Genomic DNA, 18,542 nt, shown 5'->3' with positions numbered 1-18,542 from the left:
CTTTCTACCTCCACCACCATCCCTGGCAGTGCATTCTAGACTCCTTCTACACTGTGTAAAAAAAACTTGCCCTTCACATCTCCTTTGAACTTTCCCCCTCTTGCCTTAAGTGCATGCCCCCTTGTATAAGACATTTCAACTCTGGAAAAAAGGATTCTGACTGTCAACCTTATCGACGCATCTCATAATTTTATGGACTTCGATCAATTCTCCCCTCAGAGAAAACAACTCAAATATTTCTAGCGTTTCCTTATAGCTTATACCCCCTAATCCAGGCAGCATCCTGGTAAACCTCTTCTGCACCCTCTCCAAAGCCTCCCCATCCTTGCTGTAATGTGGTGACCAGAATTGAACTCAATGCTCTAAGTGTGGCCTAGTCTTATAAGGTTGCAACATGACATCCTGACCCTTGTACTCAATTCCCCAGCCAATAAAGGCAAGCCATATGCCTTCTTTACCACCCTATCTACTTGTGCAGTCACTTTCAGGGAGCTACGGACTTGAACCCCAAAATTCCTTGTCCCTTGGAACCAGGCACATTTAAAACTATGACATCTTTAATAGCACCTAAATTACGGCCATCTTTCCCCTTCCCTACAAACATGGGGAGAACAGACTTCATATTACCTCTGAACTGAGCCCATGTGCTGTTAGAATCTTCACACCCTTTCTAAATCCACTTGGGCTCTGATTTTCTAAAGTTTCAGTTAAATCACAGCACTTCAAGTGGCGTGGTTTTTATTTCTTCTGTTTAAAGGGATGGAGAGATCAGTGTTACCCCAAAGCACTTCATGGGAACAATGATCAAATGAACTTTGATATCAAATCACATGAAGAGACAATCGGACAAATGCTGCATGTTTCGTCAAAATGTGATTCATTTTTCTCACACAAACACATTAAAGAAGGGCCCTGGTAGAAACAAAGAGCAAGTCCTGGAATTTAAGGTTTGGATTGCTGAAGACATGATCATCAATGATGGAGCAATGCACTAGAGGCTAGAACTAGGAAAGTGCACAGGGTTGCAAGGCTGGAGGATGTAAGAAAGGTGAGTGAGACCATGTAGGGATTTGAAGAAAATGGATGGAAATGTTAAAATCGGGATCTTGCTGGAATGGAAGCCAATGTAGATCAGTGAGAACAGTGGAGAAAACAGTGGTCAGAAGTCACATGACACCAGGGTTATAGTCCAACAGGTTTATTTGAAATCACAAGCTGCTCCTTCAAGTGAAATCCACCTCTAAAAGGAGCAGTGCTCCAAACGTTTGTGATTTCAAATAAACCTGTTGGACTATAACCCTGATGTCATGTGACTTGTCCACCTCAGCGCAACACTGGCACCTCTGCATTATGGCTACCCAAGAGACCGAATAAGATTACAACCCAAGATGTTTCACAAATTCAGATTTTACTACCTTCTGGTGAGGAGGCTGCTTGCTGAATATTTTGAGATCATTTGTATGCAAGTCAGCTGCCTGATGTCGAAGAGCCTCCTTCGATGGAAACATGGAAGATACAGGGAGGACTAGGCCATTTGACTCCTCAGTCTGTCATGCAATTTGATCCTGACCAATCATCACGTTTTTTTGAATCCATTTTATGGGATGTGAGCCAATGTAATTATATGGTGAATCCAGTTGAGTTTCTGATCACTGGTGACCCCCAGGATGTTGTTAAAAATCACGCAAAAACCAAGTTATAGTCCAACAGGTTTATTTGGAAGCACTAGCTTTCTAAGCATTGCTTCTTCAGGTGAAGAAGAAACAGCGCTCCGAAAGCTAGTGCTTCCAAATAAACCTGTTGGACTATAACCCGGTGTTGTGTGATTTTTAACTTTGTCCACCTCAGTTCAACATCAGCTTCTCCAAATCATGTCTACCCTAGGATGTTGGTAGTGCAGATTCACTGATAGAAACACCATTGAATGTCAAGGGGCAGTGGTTAGATTGTCTCTTATTGGTGATGGTCATGGCCTAGCATTTGTGTGGTGTGAATGTTACTTGCCACATGTCAGCCTAAGCCTGATACTGTCCAGATCTTGTTGCATTTGAACATAGACTGCTTTAGTATCTAGTGCTGAACTTTGCACAGTCATTGGTGAACATCCTCACTTCTGACCTTATGGTGGAGGGAAGGTCATTGATGAAGCAGCTGAAGATGGTTGGGTCTAGGACACTACCCTGAGGAACTCCTGCAGAGATGCCCTGGAGCTGAATGACTGACGTCCAGCAACCACAACCATCTTTATATGTGCAAGGTATGGCTCTAACTGTGGGTGGGTTTGCCCCAATACCTGTTGGTTCCAGTTTTGCAAGGGCTCCTTGATGCTGCATTTGGTTGAATGGAGCCTTGATGTCAAGGGCTGTCGCTGTCATTCTTACCTCCCTTCTGGAGAGGTTCAGTATCCTAACCACCCACTCCTCCCCCTCACTCATATCCTTTGATTACTTTAGCCACAAGAGCCATATCTACCTTTTTGTTGAAAACATATCATATTTGGCCTCAACTACTTTCTATGGTAGTGAATTCCATCGGCTCACTACTCTCTGGGTGAAAATTTCTCCTCACCTTAGTCCTAAAAGGTTTACCCCTTACACTTAAACTATGATACCTGGTTCTGGACTCCCCCACTATCAGGAATATCTGACCTATCTAGTCCTGTTAGAATTTTATAAGTTAATATGAGATCTCCCCATATTCTTCTAAGCTCCAGTGAATCCAATCTTAACTGACTCAGTCTTTCCTCATAGATCAGTCCTGTCATCCCAGGAATCAATTTGGTAAACCTTTGCTGCACTCCCTCTACAGCAGGAACATCCTTCCTCAGATAAGGAGATCAAAACTGCACACAATATTCCAGGTGTGGCCTCGCCAATGTCCTATACAATCGCAGCAAAATATCCTTGTTCCTCTACTCGAATCCTCTCTCTATGAAGGCTGACATACAGTTTGCCTGTCCCACCTGTGCGGTCAGTTTCAGCGACCAGTGCACAAGGACACCCAGGTTTCGTTGAACATTCCCCACTCTCAATTTACAGCCATTCAAATAATAATCTGTCTTCCTATTTTTGTGCATAACCTCATATGTTCATCTGTATTAAACTGCACCCTTCATGCATTTGTCCACTCACTGATTCTGTCCAAATCATCTATGCATCCTCTGCCTTGTATAAACACACAAAATTAGCAAATTCAAATCCATGTAAAATCCAGCTGTTCCAACAGGAGACATGTGTTGCTAAAAGAAGCACTCTTAACTGGCACTAAAGCCCCATGAATTGGGAAAAGCAGGTTTCTTAAAATTAAAGAAGATCTGTGCACGTAAATACTTTATTTATTGCTGAAAGTACTTAATGGGATTTTTACTGAAACATGAGAATGAAACGACTAAAATCCACCAGATGACTGTCTTAATTTGCTTTTGTTACGTGATGTTAATGAATTGACAGCACTCATGAACAAGACTTAGGGAAGTTTTATTTCAATGTGCACCAGGGTTGAATAACCCACTAGAGAATTATATTTACTCATGTCTCTGACTTAGCACACAATGTAGGCTGACACACCTGAAACAAGCCTGACAGTCTGCAAAGAGTTTGTATTTGTCAGATGACCCTTTAAACCCAAAGTGAAACTGAAGAAGTTTCTGAAAAGAAATTTCCTGGATATGGCATCGCTAAAGCTAAACTCTGGCTGAGGTTGTTACGGGGAATTAAAGCCAAAGATAAAGCTAATTGAGGTAGTGCCTTGTGTAGCCTGATCTCTGCAATGGGATACCATTATGGGATGCAGAGTTTATGTGAGGTGCAACAAAGCTCCCTACAGAAAGGTAGGTTTTCTGTTTTGCAGGAAGAAAGAAAATAGAATGGCAGAAGCTGTTGAGAAACTGTATGTGAGCACTAACAGGGCCTGAATCCTAAAATTGGGGTGAGTACCTCATCTACAGGGCAGTGTGGTGGCTCAGGGATTAGCATTGCTGCCTCATAGCCTCACAGCATCAGGGACCTGGGTTTGATTCCACTCTCAGGAGGCGGTGGGGGTGGGGTGGGGGATGTTGTCTGTGTGGAGTTTGCATGTTCTCCCTGCGTCTGCATGGGTTTCTGCTGGATGCTCTGGTTTCCTTCCACAATCCAAAGATGTGTGAGATAGTTGGATTGGCCATGTTAAATTGCCCCATAGTGTCCAGGGATGTGTAGGTTAGGTGCGTTAGCTATGGGAAATGCAGTGTTAAGGCGTAAGGGGATGGATTTGGGTAGGATGCTTTTTGGAGAGTTGGTGTGGTCTTAAAAGACCAAATAGCCTGTTTCCATACTGCAGGTGTTCTATGGATACACTAAGTAGCTGAGGGTTTGTTTGGAGGAGCAGACTGTAAACTGGGTGCTGTTGGTTGGTCAGTTGAACCTAGCTCAATGCTTACCTCCTTTCCCGTTGAGTGATTGGAACTAGGAAGGCACCCAGTTTAAAAATACTGGATCTCCCATTTGAGAGAAAAAAAGGATTCTATTTTTTGTCTCTAAGGTACATTGGTTTGTGGAATTTCCTTCCCCAGAGAGAAATGGAGGTTCAATCATTGAATATTTTTAAGGCTGAGTTCGATTGAGTTTGAACTGACATGGAAATCAAAAAGTATAAAGGATATACAGGAAAATAGAGTTGAGGCCACAATTAAATTATCCATCTTCTAATTAAATGGCGGTGCAGGCTCCAAGATCTGTATGAGTCATGCTTGTTCCCAAGACTCTGAACAGCTACAGCACCAAGATACACACGACCCAAGTGAGAGAGAATGTGTAGGTTTGAACCTTGTCGCTGTTGATGCTATCTCAGGATACAGCTATGGACAAAAGGTCTCTGCGGTTAATATGATTTGAGAACGGAATTGATTTATTGAGAAATGTGAATGTTCATAATTAACAGAGGCAGTTCCAGAGAAGCTTGAAACTACATGCAAGGCCACGTATGTACGAAGGGTTACAGTTTTCTAAACTGTGTCTTTGTTGGTATTCACTATTAAAAATGAAAATGATCTTATCAAGTGAAATAGTATTGGTTGTTGTGGTTCTGTTCGCCGAGCTGGAAGTTTTTGTTGCAAATGTTTCGTCCCCTGGCTAGGCGACATCATCAGTGCTTGGGAGCCTCCTGCGAAGCGCTTCTTTGATGTTTCCTCTGGTGTTTATAGTGGTCTGTCCCTGCCGCTTCCGGTTGTCAGTTTCAGCTGTTCGCTGTAGTGGTTGGTATATTGGGTCCAGGTCGATGTGTTTGTTGATGGAGTTTGTGAATGAATGCCATGCCTCTAGGAATTCCCTGGCTGTTCTCTGTCTGGCTTGCCCTATGATAGTAGTGTTGTCCCAGTCGAATTCATGTTGCTTGTTGTCTGCGTGTGTGGCTACTAAGGATAGCTGGTCGTGTCGTTTTGTGGCTAGTTGATGTTCATGTATGCGGATTGTTAGCTGTCTTCCTGTTTGTCATATATAGTGTTTTGTGCAGTCCTTGCATGGTATTTTGTACACTACATTAGTTTTGCTCATGTTGGGTATCGGGTCCTTCGTTCTGATGAGTTGTTGTCTGAGCGTGGCTGTTGGTTTGTGTGCCGTTATGAGTCCTAGGGGTCGCAGTAGTCTGGCTGTCAGTTCTGAGATGCTCCTGATGTATGGTAGTGGTATTGGTTAGTTAATATTTGCTTAGTTTGAGGTTGACTTTGAGTTTGACAATTAGAGTAAATGCTTTATAAAGTGAAACCCTTCCCTCGATGCCTTTCATCAACATCATTTGGAGATTCCTTTCTTTCTTCTATGAGATCCGACCACACCCATTTAATTTCACTTCCTTCATACTGTCTCGGTTCATGAATGAGTCTCCTGACTACCACGTAGCTTTCGTTCCTGATCCCCTGACATTGTAATCTCTCTTCCCTTTCCTTGATTACTGGATGCCTTTCTTTCCAAAACTAATGTAGGTCTCTTCAAAAGATCACACTTAAGGACATCCTTTCAAATTACCCCCCCACCTGATCTCCACCCCATACTTCTTTTCCAGGGTCTTCATAGAGTCATTGTCATAGAGATGTACAGCGTGGAAACAGACCCTTCGGTCCAACCTGTGCATGCCGACCAGATACCCCAACCTAGCACGTGGCCCATATTCCTCCAAACCCTTCCTATTCGTATACCCATCCAAATGCCTCTTAAATGTTGCAATTGTACCAGCCTCCACCACTTCCTCTGGCAACTCATTCCATACATGTACCACCCTCTGCATGAAAATGTTGCCCCTTAGGTCTCTTTTATATCTTTCCCCTCTCATCCTAAACCTATGCCCCCTAGTTCTGTACTCCCCAACCCCAGGGAAAAGACTTTGCCTATTTACCCTATCCATGCCCCTCATAATTTTGTAAACCTCTAAGGTCACCCATCAGCCTTTGACACTCCAGGGAAAACAGCCCCGGCCTGTTCAGCCTCTCCCTATAGCTCAAATCCTTCAACCCTGGCAACATCCTTGTAAATCTTTTCTGAACCCTTTCAAGTTTCACAACATCTTTCCGATAGGAAGGAGACCAGAATTGCACGCAATATTCCAACAGTGGCCTAACCAATGTCCTGTACAGCCACAACATGACTTCCCAACTCCTGTACTCAATACTCTGACCAATAAAGGAAAGCATACCAAACGCCTTCTTCACTATCCTATCTACCTGCGACTCCACTTTCAAGGAGCTATGAACCTGCACTCCAAGGTCTCTTTGTTCAGCAACACTCCCGAGGACCTTACCATTAAGTGTATAAGTCCTGCTAAGATTTGCTTTTCCAAAAAGCAACACATCGCATTTATCTGAATTCAACTCCATCTGCCACTTCTCAGCCCATTGGCCCATCTGGTCAAAATCCTGTTGTAATCTGAGGTAACCCTCTTCACTGTCCACTACACCTCTAATTTTGGTGTCATCTGCAAACTTACTAACTCTACCTCTTATGCTCGCATCCAAATCATTTATGTAAATGACAAAAAGTAGAGGACCCAGCACCGACCCTTGTGGCACTCCACTGGTCACAGGCCTCCAGTCTGAAAAACAACCCTCCACCACCACCCTCTGTTTTCTACTTTTGAGCCAGTTCTGTATCCAAATGGCTCCCTGTATACAGTGAGATTTAACCTTGTTAATCAGTCTTCCATGGGGAACCTTGTCGAATGCCTTACCGAAGTCCAAATAGATCTTATCTACCACTCTGCCCTCATCAATCCTCTTTGTTACTTCTTCAAAAAACTCAATCAAGTTTGTGAGACATGATTTCCCATGCACAAGATCATGTCGACTATCACTAATGAGTCCTTGCCTTTCCAAATACACACACATCTTGTCCCTCAGGATTCCCTCCAAACAATTTGCCCACCACCGACGTCAGGCTCACTTGTCTATAGTTCCCTGGCTTGTCCTTACCACCCTTCTTAAACAGTGGCACTACATTAGCCAATCTCCAGTCTTCTGGCACCTCACCTGTGACTATCGGTGATACAATTATTTCAGCAAGAGGCCCAGCAATCACTTCTCTAGCTTTCCACAGAGTTCTAGGGTACACCTGATTAGGTCCTGGGGATTTTTCCACCTTTTCCCATTTCCAAACATTAGCATTTCCTCCTCTGTAGTATGGACATCTTGCAAGATGTCACCATCTATTTCCCTACAGTGTATATCTTCCATATCCTTTTCTACAGTAAATACTGATGCAAAATACTCATTTAGTATCTTCCCCATTTTCTGCGGCTCCACACAAAGGTCACCTTGCTGATCTTTGAGGGGCCCTATTCTCTCCCTAGTTACCCTTTTGTCCTTAATGTATTTGTAAAAACCCTTTGGATTCTCCTTAATTCTCTTTGCCAAAGCTGTCTCATGTCTCCTATTTGCCCTCCTGATTTCCCTCTTAAATGTACTCCTACTTCCTTTGTACTCTTCTAAGTATTCACTCAATCTATCCGGTCTATACCTGACATATACTTCCTTCTTTTTCTTAACCAAACCCTCAATTTCTTTAGTCATCCAGCATTCCCTATACCTACCAACCTTTCCTTTCACCCTAACAGGAATGTACTTTCTTTGGATTCTCGTTATCTCATTTCTGAAGGCTTCCCATTTTCCAGCCGTCCCTTTACCTGCGAACAACTGCGCCCAATCAGCTTTCGAAAGTTCTTGCCTAATACCATCAAAATTGGCCTTTCTCCAATTTAGAACTTCAACTTTTAGATTTGGTCTATCCTTTTCCATCATTATTTTAAATCTAACAGAATTATGGTCGCTGGCCCCAAAGTGCTCCCCCACTGACACCTCAGTCACCTGCCCTGCCTTATTTTCCAAGAGTAAGTCAAGGTTTTCACCTTCTCTAGTACGTTTATCCACATTCTGAATCAGAAAATTGTCTTGTACACACTTAACAAATTCTTCTCCATCCAAACACTTAACACTATGGCATTCCCAGTCTATGTTTGGAAAGTTAAAATCCCCTACCGTAACCACCCTATTATTCTTACGGATAGCTGAGATCTCCTTACAAGTATGTTTCTAAATTTCCCTCTGACTATTAGGGGGTCTATAATACAATCCCAATAAGATGATCATCCCTTTCTTATTTCTCAGTTCCCCCCAAATAGCTTTCCTGGATGTATTTCCGGGAACATCCTCCCTCAACATATTGTCATTTCACAGGTCCATGCTCGTCTTTCCTGCATGGCCCTTTTGAATGTCTCCCGTCAGCTTTCTATTCATGCCACAGCAGTGAAACAACTCCACCCAAAATCAGAAGTGACATCCTGTCAGACTGTGGTGTGCATCTCTCTTCATTGTCGTCCAGCCTTCGTTCTCTTTTGATACTCCAACAAGGCATGGCTAATCTGTACCTGAGCACAATTTACTCACTTTTGCTTCATGCTCCTAGATTCCCTTACCCATCAAAAATCTATGAAACTTTTGATAGTTCCAACAGTTCTGATCTCCGTCTACAAAAATAATACAGAGGCTCTTGAGAAGCTGCGTCAATGACTTCCAGAGTTGATACGAGAACCGAATGATTATAAAGAGCAGGAGAGGTTGTATAGGGGGCTGAGTTTTGTTTTTGCCAGAAATTAGAAGGCTGAGGAGTGACCTAAGACTGGTTTTGAAAATTCTGAAGGGGATGAATAGGGTTTACGTAGAGAAGATGTTTCCACCTGATTTGATTTGATTTGATTTGATTTATTATTGTCAGGTGTACCCTGGGAACAGTGAAAAGTGTTGTCTTGCGTGCTCTACGGGCAGATCATATTACTGTATAGAAGTGCATCAGGTTAAAGAACAGAGTGCAGGATACTATGTTACAGCTGCCAAGAAGGTGCAGAGAGAGACCAACATTAACGTTAAAGAGGTCCATTTAAAAGTCTGATAACAGCGGGAAAGAAATTGTTCTTGAATCTGTTTGTAAGTGTACACAAAGGTTTATATCTTTTATATCTTATAAAAATAGGTGGAAGAGAGTATAACCGGGGTGGGAGGGATCTTTGATTTATGTTGGTTGCTTTCCCAAGGCAGCAGGAAGTATCGATGAAGTCAATGGATGAGACGTTGGTTTGTGTGATGGACTGGCTATGTTCAGACTCTCTAAAGTTTCTTTCAGTCTCAGGGAGAGCAGTTGTCATATGACGCTGTGATGAACCCAGATGATGGCTCTGACCTCCATAATTGCGGAGTGCTTTTAGAGGTTAGTTATACCTCATATCAACTAGGAGAAAGTGAGGTCTGCAGGTGCTGGAGATTAGAGTTGAGAGTGTATTGCTGGAAAAGCACAGCCGGTCGGGCAGCATCCGAGGAGCAGGATAATCGACATTTCGGGCCAGAGCCCTTCATTGGGAGTTCCTGATGAAGGGCTTTGGCCCGAAACGTTGATTTTCCTGCTCCTCGGATGCTGCCTAACCTGCTGTGCTTTTCCAGCAACACACTCTCGACTATGGCTCATATCAACACTAGCTTCCCAGTCTGTGTTGATCTCTTACAAATTGACAACTGGCACAACAGATCCCTGGCAGCTGCCATTTCCCTGGCTCTACACTCATCCCTGGAACATCAGGATAATAAGGATACCTATGTCAGGCCTCTACTTATCGATTACAGCTCCACCTTCAACACTATAATTCCAACCAAAGATATCTCCAAACTTTGAGACCCATGTCTTGACTCCACCCTCTGCAACTGGATTATCGGCTTCCTGACCCACAGACCACAATCAGTGAGGACAGGCAACAACACTTCCGCCATGACAATCCCCAGCACTGGCATCCTGCAAGGCTGCGTACACAACCCAGTACTGTACTCCTTATATACTCATGACTGTGTTGCTAAGTTTTGTCAAAACTCCATCTACAAGTGCGTTGACAACACCATCATTGTAGGCCGGATATCAAACAATGATGAGACAGAATACAGGAAAGAGATGAAGTGTGTGGTGTGAGGACAATCTCTCTCTCTCTGTCTCAATGTCAGCAAAACTAAAAAGCTAATCATTGACTTCAGGAATCAAGGAGGAGGACATGTCCCTTTCTACCTCAGTGGAGCTGAGGTGGAGATGGTCAAGAGCATTAAGTTCCGAGGAGGATCATCACCAAATATCTGTCCTGGACCACCCATATTGATGTGATGGTCAAGAAGGCATAATAATGCCTCCTCTTCCTCAGGAGGCTAAGGAAATTTGGCATGTCATGAGGACTCTCATCAACTTCTATAGATGCACCATAGGAAGCATTCTACCTGGATGCATCACGGCTTGGCACGGCAACTGTTCTGCCCAGGACCGTAAGAAACTACAGGGATGTGTGAACACAGCCCAGACCACCATGCAAGCCAACCTTCCGTCCATTGACTCCATCTTTACTTCTCACTGTCTTGGAAAGGCAGCCAACATCATCAAAGACCCCTCCTACCCTGGTTACAATCTCTTCCAACCTCTTTCATCAGGCAGAAGATACAAAAGCTTAAACACATGTGACAACAGGTTTAAGAACTGCTTCGTTCTCGTTGTTAGACTTCTGAATGGACCTCTCAAATTTCAAATTTAATGTTGATCTTGCTTTTCTGCACCTCCTTTGCACCCGTAATTTTGTATTCCTCACTCTATTCCTTCACCCTATGATCTCTGTATGGTATGATCTGCCTGTACTGCATACAAAACAAAACTTTTCACTGTACCTAGGTACACCTGACAATAATAAATCAAATCAAATCAGATTGGATGCTTTCTATAGTGCATCTGTTAAAAAGTTGTGAGCGTCTTTATGGACATATCAAATTTCCTTAGCCTCCTGAGGAAGTAGAGGCATTGCTGTCTTTCTTGACGATAATGGCAAGTCCACAACTGGGAGATAAATGTGTAAGCATCCATAAAATTGAATAAGGAATTCTTTATCTCGAAAGTGGGGAGCCTACAGACTTGAAACAACTGTGGATCTGTTGGTAATACTCTTGTCCATGAGTCACAAGGATCTGATCTCATTCCAGGTCTTACATACAAAGATCAAAGCTGACATTCCAATGAAGTAGTGAGAATGGTCAATGATTCTATCATTGGATGCACTGTTAAACTGACGTGCCACCTGTCTGATCACTGGAAATGAAAACTTCCATGGCACCGTTTTGAAAAAGAGCAGTAGTGATACGAGTGTCCAGGGTAATGTTTATCTCTTAGTCAACATTGTACTAATAACCTGGTCATTGCCATATTGCTGCATATGGGAGCTTACTGTGCATCAATTGGCTGTTCTGATTTTTGCATTACAAACTGTCCCTTTGCTTCAAAAAGTACTTCATTGGCTGCAGAGTGCTTTTAGATGTCAGATTGTCTCCTAAATGGTATGTACATGCAGGTTTTCCTTTTAAAACAACACGCAGTTCGGACAAAGAAATGTGGCATTTGAGGGGAAACTAGAAAAGCACATGAAGGAAGACTAGAGGGTGAAATGAAATGGGCCAGAGGAAGAAAGCTGATGTGGAGGACAGTAACTAACACTTGGGCCTAATGATCTGTTTCATTTCTGTTCATTCTATGTAATTGAACATGTATCCTAAATCTTTTTGGACAGGGATAATTCCAGTTGGCTTTTACTCCTCTTCATGGATGTGGACATTACTTTTTGCCCAACTTAATTGCCTTTGAACAGGTGGCAGTGAAGCAGTGGCCTTCTTAAACTGCTGCAGTTCATATGGGATGGATACACCCACAGTGCTGTAAAGAAGGTAGTTCCATAAATTTAATCCAGCAACAGTGATGGAACAGTGATATTTTTCCGAGTCAGAGAAGTTTGTGACTTGGAGAGGAACTTGCAGGTAATGATGTTTCCCTGTGTCTCCTGACCTTGTCCTTCCAGGTAGACAAAAATCACAGATTTGCAAAGTGTTCCTGAAGGAGCCTGGGCAAACTGCTGTAGTGAATCTTATACATGCTACACACTGCCATTATCTTTTAAGTAAAACAAAATGTTTACTCCTAATTGCTGTAGCTCTAATTTTATAAGCATATTCCTATGTTCTGGATTTTTCCCATTCTGGCCTGTGTACAAAAATCCCTTTACTTAATTTCATGTGTTCATGGTGACTGACTGCTTTGAGATAACACACTCAATGGGAAGCATTGAGTTAACTGGAGTGAATACACTCTCCTGCAATTTAACCCTGTTAAATTGACTGTGTCTAAGGTCAAATCTTTGATGCTCCTTGGGGCGGGAAGGACTGAGGTTGTATCTTGCAATGATTCCAGCAGAGGGCACTGTGCGACATATAAATGGGAAAGAGCCTCAAAGCAGCATTGAAAAGCTTCTGGAAGGGCAAAGGTTGAAACAGTTTGGAAAAACGCAGGGTGAAAGACACATAACACTGTTGGTTTTCTGTCTACAAGATCCAGAGGAACTCATCATTCAGCAACAACAAGTGAAGTAAGCATGTCTATACATTGCCGAAGGTTCATGTAAGAGGGCTGTGTGTGTTTACAGATATGACAAATATATTGCATTGGGCAGGCTGTATGAGAGTAATTTACAAGGGGCCCTGTGGATAAGCTATCCATTACTAGCAGCACTGCTGTTTTTATAAATACAATGCTGGCAATGCAAGTGTTGCTCTTTAAATGGATTTTCTGTTAAAATTCGGCTTGCCACTATGTCCCTCTCTGAAAAAGCGTTGATTATATTTTTGTCTGGTGTGCTAAGAAAAGGCATTGCTTAATTGAATCCTGAGATAGTAGTATGAAGTTCTTGTAAAAATGATATTTGGCCGCATTGGCGGGACAACATTTGCACCAGTGTTTTTCTCCCGACACCAATACCAGGGTATTTTTTCCCAACACTAACACAGTTAGTTGATGCACACATTTCCTGCCTCCCCTATTTTTGTCTGGTCATTTCTCTCCTTTTGAAATGAACATACTCCATTGTTGGCATGTGGTTTTCCCTGTCACCCTGAATAGCCAATCAACTTTACTTCCTAACCTCAGCTTGTCTCTTCAATAGCCTTCGTTAATGTCAAGTCATCCCTTGACTGCAAGTGACCATTTTGATAAAGGATAGCATTACAGCTGTGCTGAGGGAGGATATTCCCAGAAATACATCCAGGGAAGTTATTTGGGTGGAACTGAGAAATAAGAAAGGGATGATCACCTTATTGGGATTGTATTATAGACCCCATAGTAGTCAGAGGGAAATTGAGAAACAAACTTGTAAGGAGATCTCAGCTATCTGTAAGAATAATAGGGTGGTTATGGTAGGGGATTTTAACTTTCCAAACACAGACTGGGAATGCCAGTGTTGAGGGTTTAGATGGAGAGGAATTTCTTAAGTGTGTACAAGGTAATTTTCTGATTCAGAATGTGGATAAACCTACTAGAGAAGGTGCAAAATTTGACCTACTCTTGGGAAATAAGGCAGGGCAGGTGACTGAGGTGTCAGTGGGGGAGCACTTTGGGGCCAGCGACCATAATTCTATTAGATTTAAAATAGTGATGGAAAAGGATAGACCAGATCTAAAAGTTGAAGTTCTAAATTGGAGAAAGGTCAATTTTGACGGTATTAGGCAAGAGCTTTCGAAAGCTAATTGGGGGCAGATGTGCGTAGGTAAAGGGACGGCTGGAAAATGGGAAGCCTTCAGAAATGAGATAACGAAAATCTAGAGAAAGTATATTCCTGTTAGGGTGAAAGGAAAGGCTGGTAGGTATAGGGAATGCTGGATGACTAAAGAAATTGAGGGTTTGGTTAAGAAAAAGAAGGAAGCATATGTCAGATATAGACCGGATAGATCGAGTGAATCCTTAGAAGAGTATAAAGGAAGTAGAAGTATACTTAAGAGGGAAATCAGGAGGTCAAAAAGAGGACATGAGATGGCTTTGGCAAATAGAATTAAGGAGAATCCAAAGAGTTTTTGCAAATACATTAAGGACAAAAGGGTAACTAGGGAGAGAATAGGGCCCCTCAAAGATCAGTAAGGCAGCCTTTGTGTGGAGCCGCAGAAAATGGGGGAGATACTAAATGAGTATTTTGCATCAGTATTTACTGTGGAAAAGGATATGGAAGATATAGACTGTAGGGAAATAGATGGTGACATCCTGCAAAATGTCCATATTACAGAGGAGGAAGTGCTGGATTTCTTGAAATGGGTAAAGGTGGATAAATCCCCAGGACTTGATCAGAGAAGTGCTAGGGAAGTGATTGCTGGGCCTCTTGCGAAGATATTCGCATCATCAATAGTCACAGGTGAGGTGCCGGAAGACTGGAGTTTGGCAAACATGGTGCCACTGTTTAAGAATGGTGGTAAGGACAAGCCAGGGAACTATAGACTAGTGAGCCTGACGTTGGTGGTGGGCAAGTTGTTGGAGGGAATCCTGAGGGATAGGATGTGTGTGTATTTGGAAAGGCAAGGACTGATTAGGGATAGTCAACATGGCTTTGTGCATGGGAAATCATGTCTCACAAACTTGATTGAGTTTTTTGAAGAAGTAACTAAGACGATTGATAAGGGCAGAGCGGTAGATGTGATCTATATGGACTTCAGTAAGGCGTTCAAAAAGGTTCCCCATGGGACACTGATTAGCAAGGTTAGGTCTCACAGAATACAGGGAGAACTAGCCATTTGGATACAGAACTGGCTCAAAGGTAGAAGACAGAGGGTGGTGGTGGAGGGTTGTTTTTCAGACTGGAGGCCTGTGACCAGTGGAGTGCCACAAGGATTGGTGCTGGGTCCTGTACTTTTTGTCACTTACATAAATGATTTGGATGCGAGCATAAGAAGGTACAGTTAGTAAGTTTGCAGATGACACCAAAATTAGAGGTGTAGTGGACTGCGAAGAGGGTTACCTCAGATTACAACAGGAACTTGACCAGATGGGCCAATGGGCTGAGAAGTGGCAGATGGAGTTGAATTCAGATAAATGCGAGGTGCTGCATTTTGGGAAAGCAAATCTTAGCAGAACTTATACACTTAATGGTAAGGTCCTAGGGAGTGTTGCTGAACAAAGAGATCTTGGAGTGCAGGTTCGTAGTTCCTTGAAAGTGGAGTCGCAGGTAGATAGGATAATGAAGAAGGCTTTTGGTAAGCTTTCCTTTATTGGTCAGAGTATTGAGTACAGGAGTTGGGAGGTCATGTTGAGGCTGTACTGGACATTGGTTTGGCCACTGTTGGAATATTGCATTCAGTTCTGGCCTCCTTCTTATCGGAAGGATGTTGTGAAACTTGAAAGGGTTCAGAAAACATTCACAAGGATGTTGCCAGGGTTGGAGGATTTAAGCTATAGGGAGAGGCTGAACAGGCTGAGTCTGTTTTCTCTGGAGTGTCGGAGGCTGATGGGTGACCTTATAGAGGTTTACAAAATTATGAGGGGCATGGATAGGGTAAATAGGCAAAGTCTTTTCCCTGGGGTGGGGGAGTACAGAACTAAAGGGCATAAGTTTAGGATGAGAGGGGAAAGATATAAAAGAGACCTAAGGGGCAACTTTTTCACACTGAGGGTAGTACGAATATGGAATGAGCTGCCAGAGGAAGTGGTGGAGGCTGGTACAATTACAACGTTTAAGAGGCATTTGGATAGGTATATGAATAGGAAGGGTTTGGAGGGATATGGATCGGGTGCTGGCAGGTGGGACTAGATTGGGTTGGGATATCTGGTTGGCATGGATGGGTTGGATTGAAGGGTCTGTTTCCATGCTGTACATCTCTATGACTCTATGATGAGACAATGCTTTATCTAAGACTCTGACAACAATTCTGTACCTGATTATTTCTTCTTATAATTTACTGACTAATACTTCTGTGCAAGTCTTTACAGGTCATTGATAAATGCATCAATACTTTTCCCTTGTTTTTGAGTGCACTTATTAAATAAAGTTTGTTTGACAATGGTTTTGTTTTCCAAAGACTGAATTCAACTTTGATTGCTTTTATTGCTTCCTCATTCTTAGCCTTTTCACTTTCAATGAGGAGAAAGTGAGGTCTGCATATGCTGGAGATTAGAGCTGAAAATGTGTTGCTGGAAAAGCGCAGCAGGTCAGGCAGCATCCAGGGAACAGGAGAATCGATGTTTCGGGCATAAGCCCTTCTTCAGGAATGAGGAAAGTTTGTCCAGCAGGCTAAGATAAAAGGTAAGGAGGAGGGACTTGGGGGAGGGGCGTCGGAAATGTGATAGGTGGAAAGAGGTCAAGGTGAGGGTGATAGGTCAGACTGGGGTGGGGGCGGAGAGGTCGGGAAGAAGGTTAGGAAGGCGGTGCTGAATTCGATGGATTAGACTGAGACAAGGTGGGGGGAGGGGAAATGAGGAAACTGGTGAAATCCGAGTTCATCCCTTGTGGTTGGAGGGTTCCTAGGCGGAAGATGAGGCGCTCTTCCTCCAACCATCGTTTTGTTGTGGTCTGGCGATGGAGGAGTCCAAAGACCTGCATATCCTTGGTGGAGTGGGAGGGGGAATTGAAATGTTGAGCCACAGGGTGGTTGGGTTGGTTGGTCCGGGTGTCCCAGAGGTGTTCTCTGAAACGCTCCGCAAGTAGCCGGCCTGTCTCCCCAATATAGAGGAGGCCACATCGGGTGCAGAGGATGCAATAGATGATGTGTGTGGAGGTGCAGGTGAATCTGTGGCGGATATGGAAGTTTCCTTTGGGGCCTTGGAGGGAGGTGAGGGGGGCGAACTCATCTCCGCCTACCTTGACACCGTCCTGTCCCCCTTAGTCCAAGAACTCCCCACCTACGTTCGGGACACCACCCATGCCCTCCACCTGCTCCATGATTTTCGCTTCCCCGGTCCCCAGCGCCTTATTTTCACCATGGACATCCAGTCTCTGCACACCTCCATCCCCCATCACGAAGGACTCAAAGCCCTCCGCTTCTTTCTTTCCCGCCGTACCGACCAGTACCCTTCCACTGACACCCTCCTTCGACTGACTGAACTGGTCCTCACCCTGAACAACTTCTCTTTCCAATCCTCCCACTTCCTCCAAGCGAAAGCAGTAGCCATGGGCACCCGCATGGGCCCCAGCTATGCCTGCCTCTTCGTAGGATATGTGGAACAATCCATCTTCCGCAACTACACTGGCCCCACCCCCCACCTTTTCCTCCGCTACATCGATGACTGTATCGGCGCCGCCTCGTGCTCCCACGAAGAGGTTGAACAGTTCATCCACTTCACCAACACCTTCCACCCCGACCTCAAATTCACCTGGACAGTGTCAGATTCCTCCCTCCCCTTCCTCGACCTTTCTATTTCTATCTCAGGCGACCAAATCAACACGGACATCCACTACAAACCGACCGACTCCCACAGCTACCTGGACTACACCTCCTCCCATCCTGCCCCCTGTAAAAACGCCATCCCATTCTCCCAATTCCTTCGACTCCGCCGCATCTGCTCCCAGGAGGACCAGTTCCAAAAACGCACAACCCAGATGGCCTCCTTCTTCAAGGATCGCAATTTCCCCCCCAACGTGGTCGACGATGCCCTCCACCGCATCTCTTCCACTTCCCGCTCCTCCGCCCTTGAGCCCCGCCCCTCCAACCGCCACCAGGACAGAACCCCACTGGTTCTCACCTACCACCCCACCAATCTCCATGTTCAGCACATCATCCGCCGTCATTTCCGCCACCTCCAAACGGACCCCACCACCAAGGATATATTTCCCTCCCCTCCCCTATCAGCATTCCGTAAAGATCACTCCCTCCGTGACTCCCTCGTCAGATCCACACCCCCCACCAACCCAACCTCCACTCCCGGCACCTTCCCCTGCAACCGCAGGAGATGCAAGACTTGCGCCCACACCTCCCCCCTCACCTCCCTCCAAGGCCCCAAAGGAAACTTCCATATCCGCCACAGATTCACCTGCACCTCCACACACATCATCTATTGCATCCTCTGCACCCGATGTGGCCTCCTCTATATTGGGGAGACAGGCCGGCTACTTGCGGAGCGTTTCAGAGAACACCTCTGGGACACCCGGACCAACCAACCCAACCACCCTGTAGCTCAACATTTCAATTCCCCCTCCCACTCCACCAAGGATATGCA

The 18,542-nt window shown here is 44.3% G+C and overlaps 1 protein-coding gene across 5 annotated transcripts in view; it reads left to right on the top strand.

Moving 5' to 3' along the window:
- Positions 1 to 18,542, top strand: part of LOC122560765 (lysosomal alpha-glucosidase) — a 91,095-nt gene that overhangs the window by 3,876 nt on the left and 68,677 nt on the right. Inside the window, exon 1 of one of the 5 annotated variants that reach the window (XM_087997725.1) lies at positions 1,030 to 1,048. The exons of 3 other annotated variants lie outside the window; for them this stretch is intronic. The gene's annotated coding sequence lies outside the window, so the exon portion shown is untranslated. Of the gene's footprint in view, positions 1 to 1,029; positions 1,049 to 12,853; positions 12,943 to 18,542 lie in introns of those variants that run through there. One more of the 5 variants, XM_043711828.2, reaches the window with a different exon arrangement.

This window comes from Chiloscyllium plagiosum, unplaced genomic scaffold (assembly GCF_037043375.1).
Source record: "Chiloscyllium plagiosum isolate Xiang-an unplaced genomic scaffold, Cpla_swu_hap1 HiC_scaffold_20, whole genome shotgun sequence".
Classification (NCBI taxonomy): domain Eukaryota; kingdom Metazoa; phylum Chordata; class Chondrichthyes; order Orectolobiformes; family Hemiscylliidae; genus Chiloscyllium; species Chiloscyllium plagiosum.
Note: the sequence above shows the minus strand (reverse complement) of the source record. Positions and strands in the feature narration are given on the sequence as shown.